At 29.6% G+C, this 12,975-nt stretch overlaps 1 non-coding gene across 1 annotated transcript; it reads left to right on the forward strand.

Annotated features, from left to right (window-relative positions):
- The first annotated feature begins 10,572 nt into the window (after window positions 1-10,572).
- TRNAV-AAC lies at window positions 10,573-10,646 on the forward strand. The gene has a single exon. It is a non-coding gene; the product is annotated as a tRNA-Val (tRNA).
- Window positions 10,647-12,975: the final 2,329 nt, after the last annotated feature.

Consider the following 12,975-nt stretch of genomic DNA (forward strand, 5'->3'; position numbering starts at 1 on the left):
ATTTGATGTTACTTTTGTGCAAAAAGATTAGTTTCGAATTTTAATTTATGGAATATTTAATTATTAAAGTATAAAAAAGTAGATCTAACTACGGTTGGTTTCAAATATACCTTAAATCATGGAGTTTGTATTTGTTTATGTGTTGTTTAAGTGAAATAATCTAAAGAAAATTATGACCATAATAACAAAAATAAATATATATATATATATATATTGTGGATTATAATTGAAAGGAGTAAGAAAGGCAACATGTACGATTTAGAGATACATTATGTCTCTTTTTTTATGTATGTATTTAGATATGTTTACATAAGTTAAACGAACTTGTTTTTCGATGAATTTAACTACAAAAGACTGCGAGATGGTTGTTTTTGAAACAAACTTCGAATGTTAGGAGGTAAATGAAATTTTTAAAAAAATTGAAAGTACAGTCGAAAACCAATTCAATATTTTAGGAGTATTTTTAATAGTTTAAATCAATATTTCATTTTCAAATCATATGAATTTAAAGTAATTAATTAATTATTTATTTATTTTTAAACAAAAAATATTTCTTTCACGAGAGGTAACAAATTTTAAAGACAAAATGAAATTAGAGAGAGAAAATCAGTGGAAATATTAATTCATGGATCAATTCTATTTTTGGCATAAAATATTAACTGATAAACAATACTAAAAGATAAAAACAACAAAGCGTGTCGTGGTGTAGTTGGTTATCACGTCAGTCTAACACACTGAAGGTCTCCGGTCGAACCCGGGCGACGCCAACTCTTTTTTCTTTTCTTTATTTATTTATTTTCTTTTGTTTTCATTTCATCTTTATTACTTCTTTTGCTCCTTCATTCTTCTTTTTCTGGATCCATACAATCATGATGTTTAATACTAAAAAAAAATATTTCTTTTTTCAAGTTTTTTTTTGTTTTCTCAATCTAAACAAACTTTTAAATTCTTGTTTTGAAATTAAATTCGGTTTATTCAATCCAATCTTTGCATAATTTTGGGTAAAACATATATAATTAGAATATTTGATTAATTTGACAAAATATTATATTAATTAATTAAATTATGCTTACGTTGGATATATAATAATAATAAATTATAATTGTAGTATATGATTAGCATTCAATAATGTCTTTATATGGTTACATATGGCTAATAGGGGTGACCATTGGCCAGTCGGAGTCGATTTTCCAACAGGTCGGCCCCGAACCGACCAGAATCGGTTTGGAATATGTCCAAATTGGTCCTGATCGTCGACTGAACTAAACCGACTGGTCGGTTTTGGTCGGTTATGTTTTTTTTTACTTTTTTTTAATTTTTTTTCTTCCTTTAAAAGAAAATTATATTTATTTATTAAAATTATAAGAAAAATTGCTAGTTATATTTAGTTATAAATCATTATCGTTTATAAATAGCAATCTTAATACAAATAAAAAAATCAACTATTTATTAACTTCCTTATCAGTCATGTTTAGTTTCTCTCTTAATTTGTGATTGTGATTCAAAATTTAAGATACTATTTCACATTTTATTATTTAATACTTATGGATATAGAGCTAGCCTAGAGTATTAAAAATAAGATATTGATATGATTTGATTTGACAACCCTTAATATTTAACAATTAACATGTCCATTGTTTGGATTGTGTTATTGTTCGCTTGCTTAATTGCTAAATAACCTCTAATACATATTACATATATATTTTGAAAACAAAACTAATATGAGAGTAGAGAGTGTACATCACAAATAGAAATGTCACGTGACACATAGTCATTAACAACAAATTAGAAATTGCAACATAAAGTCAATTGTCAAATACAACTCAATTACAATAAAACATAAAGTCAATTGTCAAATACAACCAAATACAATAAAATCAAATGATAAATGCTTAATCGATAATTGACAACTTTGCAAAATCTGGAAGGTCTTGAATGTCTTTTTCATTGTCCATAACTGCTCTGAATCCTATATAATTAAGATTAAGAAGAAAGAACAACCTCATTAAGATTTTAATCTAAACAAGTTACAACTACAAAATACAAATGATGAATAAATACCTTCTTCAATAAAAATGAAACTTCTTCTATGTCATGCTGAACTTTAAGATCTATTGGACTCGAATTTAGCCAATTTTGAGTACAAAATGAGAGCCTCCATTATTTTTGGAGCCAGTGAACAACGTGATGAATCAACAACACATCCTCCTGTACTAAAAGCCTACTCAGACGCTACAGTAGATACTGGAATTGTAAAATATCTCTAGCCATACGACTAAGAACCTCAAACCGATGACTGTTCCTCTTCCACCATTGAATTATGTCAAAAATCACCTTCATTCTAACATTCGCTTCCAAAAAATAAATATCAATCTCTGACCCTGTTCGAAAGGTGTAGTCTCATCGCCTTCAAAATCAAGATCAATTGTATCTTAGACAAAGTCTTCACCCACCTTTTTAATGGATCACAATCAATCATGGTCTACGAGGCTGAGACAATTGGTGTATTAGTAGTAGTACTCCCATTCCCACTCTAAGTATGAGTAATACTGTACTCATGAAAGAGACATCTGCAACATTGTTCCATTCCATAGATTTGGCAACCTCTGGCCCAAAAAAATTTTTAAGGCAAAAGATACAAAACTTTAGCTTTTTTCGAGGATCTAGCACAATAGCAACATACAACAATAGATTATTTTTTTCATTGTTCCCCCAATACTTCTCAAATTTGGCCTTCATATTATTGGCCATTCCAACTAGCATTGCATTTGCACTACCAGTATTCAACGTATACAATTTTGAACCACTGTAATCTGATGAAAAACCATATTCAAGTGGTGTACAAAGACCCTGAATTTTCAATGTCACATTATAAAAGACCTTTAAAAACCTAATCAACATCTTAGCATTTGTCCAATCTTCCTTATTTGGTGACTAATCGTGTCTATAAGAAGCATTTTCATCTTCTAATCTATCAAAAGCTTTCAAACTTCATAACTTCCTCAAGCATCAAATTGTAGAGTTCCATCTAGTGGGAACATCAAGACACATAACTTTTTACAAGAAATTTTTTCAATTTCAATGCACTTTTTAAATTTCAAAAAACGTGTAGGAGAAGATCTTATAAATCGTACAACATATCGAATTCTTTCAATGCAATCATTAGGTTCCTTAAAAACATCACATACTATGAGATTTAATATATGAGCACAAAACAACGAACATGCAGAAATTCTCCACGAAACAATGATCCCTTATTGAATATTTTCAGAAGATAAGCAATGACAGTGTCATTCAAACTTGCATTATCAACGGTCAAAGTCATTACCCTTTCAATGCCCCAATCCTTCAAATTCTTTTCAATGGTTTTACCAATAGTATCATCTTTTTTATTCTCAATTGGACAAAAATTAAGTATCCTTTTATGTAATCTTCAATCAGAATCTATGAAATGGGCAGTTAATACCATGTAATTTATATTTTATCCCGATGTCCAAAAATCCGTAGTGAGAGAAACTCTATACTTCTTATTCACAAACATGTATTTCAAACGCTTTTTCTCATTAACATACAACTTAAGCACATCTCTAGCCACAGTAAACCGAGACAAAACAACAAATCTATGTTGACTTGCACATGTTAATCATACGACAAATTTCTTAAATCCTTTACCCTCCACAAACTTGAATGGCAATTTGTCAACAATTACCATTTCAACCAATGCTTCCCGACAACTCTCTAAACTATATGACTCACATATAAGTTGTGACGTATTATCCCTAACATTGTCTTTGGCTTTAGTATTGAAAGCTAATGTCATTTGGGTTAGATCTCTCTTGTTCTGGTAATGGTATTTTTTACAATTTTTCAAATGATTCTTCATAGTCCCAGTACCATTACGTTTGGAATGACATGCATAGACAACTCCATAGTACTTACATTGAACATGAGGGTCTTTAGAATCACTTTTTAGCCTCTCAAAATGATCCTAAACCATGGATTTTTCACCGCATTCCTTCTTTTTGGTGGATTTGGAACATCTGATGTCTCATTTGCTGAATCAACATCAACGATATCTGTATTTACATCTGTTTCTTTTTTGCATCTTGTTTATTTTTTGAATCACAGTTGCAGTTCCATCAAACTCCATATCCGTTGAATCCACATAGCTGAACCACAACATGTCAGACATCAGTATCACACAATTCACAAAAACTCAAAGTATTTCAGTTTTACATAAACTCAGCAAGATTGTTAAGTTCATGCACACTAAGAATGGCTTAGACAGTTGTTTTAAAAACTAATTTCCATTTTTTGTTTTCAAACTAATTTCCATTTTTTTGGCCACTATGTGCAATCATATAATATCAATAAGTCAATCACTACCCAAACATCCATAAATCCAACTAATTTCCATTGGAACAGTTGGAATCTACAATCTACAATATATGAAATGGTTGGAATGGAAGACATCAAGATGAAGATACGGACCTACGAAAAAAAGAAGAAAGTTGGACTGGAAGTCTACCGGCTGGAACAACATGCGTCGGAAGCGGAATGACAGCGTTTGTGCGAAGCGGCTGGCGTAATGAAGAAAAGAGATCGGTTGGCGTAACGAAGAAAAGAAGATCAGCGGAATGGTTGGCGTAATGAAGTAACGAAGAAAAGAAAATCAGCGGAATGGCTGGCGTAACGAAGAAAAGAAGATCGGTTGGCGTTCATGCAGAGTGGCTGGAAGAATGAAGTCTGTGGTTGGAAGTGAAATGAAGAAAAGAAGATCGGGGACAAGACAACAAAGAAAAGAAGAAAGAAAAAGTTGGAATGAAGTTGGCTGGAAGAACGAAGTCTGCGACTGGAAGAACGAAGTTGGTTGGCGTGCGGAGCGGATGATGTGTGGTGGCTGCGGCCTGCGGGTGCGGAAGAAAGAAGAAAGACACTAAATTACCCTAAATCTATCTAATAACATTTTATATTATTTTTTTTAAATAATTCGGTTGGGTTGGGTCTCGACTCGACCCCTTACGCACTCCGACCGCCTATACCTTCGATTCGAAAAAATGAAAATCGACTCGATCGATTTATTTAGATTTTCGACCGTCCGACTTTATTTCGGTCGATTTGGGTCGGTCGTGTCAGTTTTCAGTCTAACATGCTCACCCCTAATGGTTAATGTGTTTGGTTGGGCTTACTATAACGGTTAAAATAATTGTTATTAATGTTTATTCAAAGGAAATGAGTCATCATATAAAGTAAGTCGAATAATTGTTTGATAAATTTCAGATCGAAAATAAGAAAAGTCAGCTTATAGTATTTAGTAAATTAATACCTCAATTGTTGCAAAGTGATTTTAATTATCAAGACAAACATATATTTCAATTAGGTATTAATATTTAACTTCAAAGTTTTTAAAGATAAATATATAAAAGCCTATATAAATTAAATTACAAATAATATTGGTATATTTTAAAAAGTTTCATTAAAATATGTACAAAAGAAAGATAATAATTTTTGTAAAGGCTCATTTTGCAAATTTATGTGATTAAACAATATGTCATAGGGTCTTATAAGTTCCGCTTTGAATATTATCTTCCAAATCAAAGGCATGTTCATACCGCTCTATAAGATCTGAAAATGATGGGTAACACTTACAAGAGTTACTAAACGTTAGTGAAGTTCTTGACCAAAAAATGGTTAACCAAACGAACTATAAGAATAAGAGTTATTCTGGATATAGTATTTGGTTAAGATTATCTTGCTTATGTGAAAGATATTTGACTACCCCTCGGTAGCATCTTTTCTAAATCATTAAAGTATCGTTGCAAATAAATAAAGAAATATGGTACTTTATTACTTTTTGCTAAAAATGGGTTTAAATGCATAAGTTTAATAGATGATATGCTCAACAAGAAACATAAGCCATGACCACTGCCCGTGAAATTATGGTGTCATTGCAAGAAATGTTTGGGCGACCGTCATCTTCTGTACGACATGAGGCTATAAATATGTTTATAACTCATATATGAAAGATGGAACCAATGTCAGAGAGCAGGTCCTAGACATGATGGTTCACTTTAACATCGCAGACGCTTACAGGACTACCATAGATGAAACTAGTCAAGTTTAGTATGATCTTGGAGTCTCTTCCGAAGAGCTTCTTGACCTTCCGAACTACTTTCATCACATACTATGAGATTTAATATATGAGCACAACAACGAACATGCAGAAATTCTCCACGAAACAATGATCCCTTATTGAATATTTTCAGAAGATAAGAAATGACAGTGTCATTCGAACTTGCATTATCAACGGTCAAAGTCATTACCCTTTCAATGCCCCAATCCTTCAAATTCTTTTCAATGGTTTTACCAATAGTATCATCTTTTTGATTCTCAATTGGACAAAAATTAAGTATCCTTTTATGTAATCTTCAATCAGAATCTATGAAATGGGCAGTTAATACCATGTAATTTATATTTTATCCCGATGTCCAAAAATCCGTAGTGAGAGAAACTCTATACTTCTTATTCACAAACATGTATTTCAAACGCTTTTTCTCATTAACATACAACTTAAGCACATCTCTAGCCACAGTAAACCGAGACAAAACAACAAATCTATGTTGACTTGCACATGTTAATCTATCGACAAATTTCTTAAATCCTTTACCCTCCACAAACTTGAATGGCAATTTGTCAACAATTACCATTTCAACCAATGCTTCCCGACAACTCTCTAAACTATATGACTCACATATAAGTTGTGACGTATTATCCCTAACATTGTCTTTGGCTTTAGTATTGAAAGCTAATGTCATTTGGGTTAGATCTCTCTTGTTCTGGTAATGGTATTTTTTACAATTTTTCAAATGATTCTTCATAGTCCCAGTACCATTACGTTTGGAATGACATGCATAGACAACTCCATAGTACTTACATTGAGCATGAGGGTCTTTAGAATCACTTTTTAGCCTCTCAAAATGATCCTAAACCATGGATTTTTTCACCGCATTCCTTCTTTTTGGTGGATTTGGAACATCTGATGTCTCATTTGCTGAATCAACATCAACGATATCTGTATTTACATCTGTTTCTTTTGCATCTTGTTTATTTTTTGAATCATCAGTTGCAGTTCCATCAAACTCCATATCCGTTGAATCCACATAGCTGAACCACAACATGTCAGACATCAGTATCACACAATTCACAAAAACTCAAAGTATTTCAGTTTTACATAAACTCAGCAAGATTGTTAAGTTCATGCACACTAAGAATGGCTTAGACAGTTGTTTTAAAAAACTAATTTCCATTTTTGTTTTCAAACTAATTTCCATTTTTTTGGCCACTATGTGCAATCTATAATATATTACAATAAGTCAATCACTACCCAAACATCCATAAATCCAACTAATTTCCATTGGAACAGTTGGAATCTACAATCTACAATATATTGAAATGGTTGGAATGGAAGACATCAAGATGAAGATACGGACCTACGAAAAAAAGAAGAAAGTTGGACTGGAAGTCTACCGGCTGGAACAACATGCGTGCGAAGCGGAATGACAGCGTTTGTGCGAAGCGGCTGGCGTAATGAAGAAAAGAAGATCGGTTGGCGTAACGAAGAAAAGAAGATCAGCGGAATGGTTGGCGTAATGAAGTAACGAAGAAAAGAATATCAGCGGAATGGCTGGCGTAACGAAGAAAAGAAGATCGGTTGGCGTTCATGCAGAGTGGCTGGAAGAATGAAGTCTGTGGTTGGAAGTGAAATGAAGAAAAGAAGATCGGGGACAAGACAACAAAGAAAAGAAGAAAGAAAAAAGTTGGAATGAAGTTTGGCTGGAAGAACGAAGTCTGCGACTGGAAGAACGAAGTTGGTTGGCGTGCGGAGCGGATGATGTGTGTGGCTGCGGCCTGCGGGTGCGGAAGAAAGAAGAAAGACACTAAATTTACCCTAAATCTATCTAATAACATTTTATATTATTTTTTTTTAAATAATTCGGTTGGGTTGGGTCTCGACTCGACCCCTTACGCACTCCGACCGCCTATACCTTCGATTCGAAAAACTGAAAATCGACTCGATCGATTTATTTAGATTTTCGACCGTCCGACTTTATTTCGGTCGATTTGGGTCGGTCGTGTCAGTTTTTCAGTCTAACATGCTCACCCCTAATGGTTAATGTGTTTGGTTGGGCTTACTATAACGGTTAAAATAATTGTTATTAATGTTATTTCAAAGGAAATGAGTCATCATATAAAGTAAGTCGAATAATTGTTTGATAAATTTCAGATCGAAATAAGAAAAGTCAGCTTATAGTATTTAGTAAATTAATACCTCAATTGTTGCAAAGTGATTTTAATTATCAAGACAAACATATATTTCAATTAGGTATTAATATTTAACTTCAAAGTTTTTAAAGATAAATATATAAAAGCCTATATAAATTAAATTACAAATAATATTGGTATATTTTAAAAAGTTTCATTAAAATATGTACAAAGAAAGATAATAATTTTTGTAAAGCCTCATTTTGCAAATTTATGTGATTAAACAATATGTCATAGGGTCTTATAAGTTCCGCTTTGAATATTATCTTCCAAATCAAAGGCATGTTCATACCGCTCTATAAGATCTGAAAATGATGGGTAACACTTACAAGAGTTACTAAACGTTAGTGAAGTTCTTGACCAAAAATGGTAACCAAACGAACTATAAGAATAAGAGTTATTCTGGATATAGTATTTGGTTAAGATTATCTTGCTTATGTGAAAGAATATTTGACTACCCCTCGGTAGCATCTTTTCTAAATCATTAAAGTATCGTTGCAAATAAATAAAGAAATATGGGTACTTTATTACTTTTTGCTAAAAATGGGTTTAAATGCATAAGTTTAATAGATGATATGCTCAACAAGAAACATGAAGCCATGACCACTGCCCGTGAAATTATGGTGTCATTGCAAGAAATGTTTGGGCGACCGTCATCTTCTGTACGACATGAGGCTATAAAATATGTTTATAACTCATATATGAAAGATGGAACCAATGTCAGAGAGCAGGTCCTAGACATGATGGTTCACTTTAACATCGCAGACGCTTACAGGACTACCATAGATGAAACTAGTCAAGTTAGTATGATCTTGGAGTCTCTTCCGAAGAGCTTCTTGACCTTCCGAACTAATACCGTAATGAATAAGATAGATTACAATCTAACTACTTTATTAAATGTACTCTAGACTTACCAATTTGAATCTGGCAACTTTTGGGGTTGGTAATATAACTAATTACTTCACATTTTTCCTTGCTCTTTTGTTCTTATTTTAAGTTTCTGAGTCAGCTTATGCATACCTCGACTAATCTTACGGGATAATATGCGTCATTATACAAAGAGAACTCATAGGATATTAGATCCTAGGTAAGAATGGCCACTGTAGATCGAACTCATTTCTCTCGCAGTGCCCAAATTGTTTTTTTAGGTGTAAATTGTGTACAAATTAGTACAGGTAATTCAGTTGGTTTTATTTGTTTTTCTTTTTGTAATATATGTAATTGGTTGATTTATGTGAATAAAAAACTATCTTTTTTGCTTCATCTATAGAAGGTTGATGAACAAAGCAAATAGAAACAGAAATTAAATTATTAATCAGCACATGCAGAAGTTCTTTGAAAATGAGTATGAAAATTAGAGAGTAAACAAATCTGGGTTTTTGTTTGTAATGCACAAAAATGGCTCTCCCATTGCACAATGAAAACAGGAAGAGGAAATTTTTTGACAAAAAGAATATGATCTTCTTGATCTCTTGACAAAAGCAAAATATTGTAAGTAAGAATATGACTCTATTGATAGTTAAGAAAAATAAAAAGAAATTTGATGTTACTTTTGTGGCAAAAAGATTAGTTTCGAATTTTTAATTTATGGAATATTTAATTGTTAAAGTATAAAAAAGTAGATCTAACTAGTGGTTGGTTTCAATTATACCTTTAAATCATGGAGTTTGTATTTTTATTTTTGTTGTTTAAGTAAAATAATCTAAACAAACGAGACGAGTTAGCAAAAAAATTATGACCATAAATAACAAAAAATATAAAATATATAATATGTGGATTAGAATTAAAAAGAGTAAGAAAGGCAACATATATCACTATTCAAGATACATTATGTCTCTTTTTTTATGTACGTGTTTGGATATGTTTACATAAGCTAATAACGAACTTTTTTTGAATGAATTTAACTACAAAAGACTGCGAGATGGTTGTTTTTGAAACAAACTTCGAATGTTAGGAGGTAAATGAAACTTAAAAAAATTGGAGTATAGTCGAAACCAACTCAATATTTTAGGATTTTTTTAATAGTTTAATCAATATTTCATTTTTCAAATCATATGAATTTAAATTATTAATTAAATTATTTATTATTTTAGAACAAAATTATTTTCTTTTCACGAGGGTAATAATTTTAAAGATAAAAAATGAATTATTAGAGAGAGAAAATCAGTGGAAATATTAATTCATGGATGAATTCTATTTTTGGCATGAAATATTAAATCAGAAATAATACTAAAAGGAAAACAACAAAATGGTGTCGTGGTGTAGTTGGTTATCACGTCAGTCTAACACACTGAAGGTCTCCGGTTCGAATCCGGGCGACGCCACCTTGTTTTTTATTCTTTTATTTATTTATTTTCTTTTGTTTTTATTTTCATTTTATTACTTTTTTTGCTCCTTCATCTTCTTTTTACTGGATCGCATTACAATCATGATGTTTAATACTAAAAAAAGATATTTCTTTTTTCAAGTTTTTTTGGTTTTCTCAATCTAAACAAACTTTAAATTCTTGTTTTGAAATTAAATTTGGTTATTTCAATCCAATCTTTGCATAAAATTTTGGGTTTTAAAAAAATAAAACATATATAATTAGAGAGAAATTAGAATATTTGATTAATTTGACAAAATATTATATTAATTAGTTCAATTATGCTCATGTTGGATAAATAATAATAATAATAAATTGTAATCGTAGTATATGATTATAATTCAATAATGTCTTTATGTGGTTATATATGGCTAATGTGTTTGGTTTGGGTTTACTATAACGGTTAAAGTAATTGTTATTAACAGTATTTTAAAGGAAATGAGTCGTCATATAAAGAAAATCGAATCATTCTTTGATAAATTTCATATCAAAATAAGAAAAGTCAACTTATAGTGTTTAGTAAATTAATACCTCAATTGTTGTAAAGTGAATATAATTATATTTTAATTAAGTATTAATATTTAACTTCAAAATTTTTAAAGCTAAATATATAAAAGCCTTTATAAATTAAATTACAAATAATATTGGTATATTTTAAATATTTTCATCAAAATATGTATAAAGAAAGATAATAAATTTTGTAAAGCCTCGTTTTGCAAATTGATGTGATTAAAAAAATTATTTTTTAATTATTAAATAATTAGTTCTACCAAACACCCAAAAAAAATAAAATAAAATTATAAAATTATTTTGATTGACTTCGAAATCAATTTCAAACGCCTACGTGACCGTTTGGTCGAAGGGTTTTCTACATAGGAATTGACACAGACATCCAAATCTCATGTTTGTTTCACAATTTTCAACTAGTTGCCTATTTAATAAAAATAATATAAACTTTTGTTTTAATAAATCAATAATAATCTATTAAAATATTTACTTAACTTATTTTTATAATAAAATTTTATTAGATGCAATTACTTTTTTACATAAATTAATAATTTATTAGTCAATAATATCTTAAATATATTTAATTAGTAAACTAGAATTAGTTAAATTTAATTAGTACAAAAATTCATATTTCAATAATAATAATTTATTACTTTATTGTTTTTTTAAGTAACTAAGTAATTATTTATTGAGACTAATTTTAATTTGACCATTTCTTATGAATATGTAATCATTATTGATCAGTTAATTATTTATTGTTATTAATTTTTAGTACTCCATCCATTATTAACATATCATATTTAAAAAAAAAAAACTAGTATTCTTTATTAATATATCATATTGTTATTTTTTTTTATTTTTTATATAATATGTTATTTATTAAAATATATTTTCTTATATTATTTAATTAAAAACTAAAATTACTAAATTTAGTATTAGATTATAATTAGTATGACGTTTATTAAATATATTAATTGGTTAATTTTTAATTATAAATACTCATTTTTCAAATATTTATAATTAAAATTATTATTGATTCCTAATTAATTAATTTTTTATCGATATATTGAATGTTGTTTATTGACTAATTTATTAATCTATTACAGTTTTAAAAGATTTTAATGCTTATTTTCATAAAAGTCATAAAGAAATATTATAAATTCTTTTCTTTTCCTAAATAACAAGTTGATTGGGGAATAATCCTCAAATTACACAACCATAAATTTTTAACAATTGTTTAAAGTCTCTAACAGGTTTTTCTTTTTCTTTTTCTTTTTTCTTTTATATTAATGTAGGGAATCAAACCTCTAATTTCGAGGTTGATTCTCATATTTGATGTTAATTGAGTCATGTTTATTTTTAAGGATTATGTGTATATATGTACTTGTATAATTTGATTTGGTTACTTGTTACCAATTTATATGGATCTGTACAATTTGATTTGGTTACTTGTTATATATTTATCCATTTATCAAATTCAAATGAGTCTTTTTATCATATACCACTCAACCATTATTATTATTATTATTATTATCATTATTGTTATTATTATTTTCAGATAGAGGTGTTCATGAATAGAATTAGATCTATTGAGACACTTTTTAGACCTATTTGTATTTGTAAGGTAGTTATAAGTTTTTTTTTTCAACTCAAATAACACTTATTAAACAAACGAACTCAACCCAGATCAAATAGTCATGAAGTATTTGGATTGGGTTGTTCAGTCACTCATTCAAATTTTAGTTTTAAGAAAAAGTAAATTTTTAATCGGTAAAATATCA

The sequence above is a fragment of the Benincasa hispida genome, chromosome 11, assembly GCF_009727055.1.
Source record: "Benincasa hispida cultivar B227 chromosome 11, ASM972705v1, whole genome shotgun sequence".
NCBI classification, from domain to species: Eukaryota; Viridiplantae; Streptophyta; class Magnoliopsida; order Cucurbitales; family Cucurbitaceae; genus Benincasa; species Benincasa hispida.